This window comes from Sabethes cyaneus, chromosome 2 (assembly GCF_943734655.1).
Source record: "Sabethes cyaneus chromosome 2, idSabCyanKW18_F2, whole genome shotgun sequence".
Lineage (NCBI taxonomy): Eukaryota > Metazoa > Arthropoda > Insecta > Diptera > Culicidae > Sabethes > Sabethes cyaneus.
The window spans coordinates 197703077-197704818 of NC_071354.1; the positions used below are offsets into that span (position 1 = coordinate 197703077).

Sequence of the window (1742 nt, forward strand, 5' to 3'; positions counted from 1 at the left end):
GCTGGCAGTCAACCACGGACGGACGAGCGGCGCACGAGTCCTGGGAACTGTCGAACGCGCCGCGTTCTCACGGTCTTTCTGCGGTTCGATATCGGAATCGGGTTTTGCAATGTTTATTTAGTTTCGTTGTTATTTTTTTTTTCTTACAGGATGATTGGCGGTAGCTACTGTTGTAGTGCCCGTTGGTCGTTCTTGATTGAACGGAAGAGGTTTAATGTTGCTGCTGCAGCAGCAGCAGCGGAAAAGGGTAATCCAGCAGAGGATGACTTTGATGTGGTTTGTGATTGCAAACAGGAGCCCGTCGCCAAGCTTCTGATGTGGCTTCAGATTTGGTGGTAAACGATTCCAATGTAATTGAGATTTTTCTTCGAAGAGAAATATGGTATCATACATCAGACTGACCGCAGCATTTATTAGATTATAAACACATTACTCAGTGCGGCTCTGTAACCCAAGGGTTGCATCAATAATTCATCAAAATTTTCGACATAATATTTGGAAGTGTTTCATTCAAAACTGATAGTTTGAGGAATGTAAATGCTATCTCTACTAGAGATAAAAAGGAGAAGAAATTTAACCTGTTGTGACGGGGCACTCCAGCCAGAGATGAAAGTCAGTGGCATTTCTCACCATATTCGTGTTAATCGTGCTGGCTGTCAGGAGGCAGGTAAAAGATAATCCTCTTAGCGGAGTTACTGTCTATCAACAGTCCATCTAAATGTTTTCCATTTGTTAATATTGTCGATATCGACGGTGAGAAAGTCGACGAAACATGATACCGGAGGAGCGACTGATGAGTAGGTGCTGTGTGACTGTGGCAGTTAATAATAAAATATGTTGATAATAAAGCTATTATTGATCTAGCATTATGCCCATATTTTCAATTGAGAAGCTTAGCTCCACATGAATGCTAAAAATGGAATGTATAATATAAATGAAGACCAACAATTGAAAAGGGCCCAAGTCCAAAATGTAAACAAGCCGAGTGAGCGTTATTTCTTGCTGGACTAGCATAAGAAAATGAACCCTCTCTCATTTTCAATTGTTGGTCTTCAAATGTAAATTAAGATTACCGTGAACATATTGCGAAGGGGTTCAAAAGTTAACACTAAAAAAATAAAAAAGTGTTCCCATACCGGGAATCGAACCCGGGCCTTCTGGGTGAAAGCCAGATATCCTAGCCACTAGACCATATGGGATATTGAAATTTGTTTGCTTAGATACACACAGCATCGCCTGAAGCAGTTACAGTTGAATCTCAGAGTCCTAATCAAATTGGAATGAATTTAAAAAAAACTACAAAATGAGTGCATCCATTCATTGCTTCCAGTTAGATTTCCTCCAATTCATAAGCATTCCGGATTCAAAACACTATTATCTGCGCTGGTTCATTCAAACGTTGACTCTCGGCCAAAGCACGGTATAACTACCTGTCCTACCTACACAGATTTTGGCGGTTTTAGTTTGTATTTTTGATCCCTACTGAGCAACTAGTACATAAACAATCAGGTATGCATGAAATTGGCTCTTTTCATGAGTCGCACGTTCTATTCTTTTCGGAGCCAACCGCGCCGAACGTAGCAATTCTTTTTCAGTTTCGATCTGCTGTCAGTAGGTAGGTACTCGGTGATGCTGGTGCTGGCAATGTAGGTACGAAACAACGCGACGACTTGATGGCAGAATGACGGACAGACAGGCACCGCACCGGCCGGCCGTGTGTGTCTTGTGATGACTGTGAGTGA

The 1742-nt window shown here is 42.0% G+C and overlaps 1 non-coding gene across 1 annotated transcript; it reads right to left on the minus strand.

Moving 5' to 3' along the window:
• Positions 1-1127: 1127 nt before the first annotated feature.
• Positions 1128-1199, minus strand: Trnae-uuc (transfer RNA glutamic acid (anticodon UUC)). The gene has a single exon. It is a non-coding gene; the product is annotated as a tRNA-Glu (tRNA).
• Between the last annotated feature and the right edge of the window lie 543 nt (positions 1200-1742).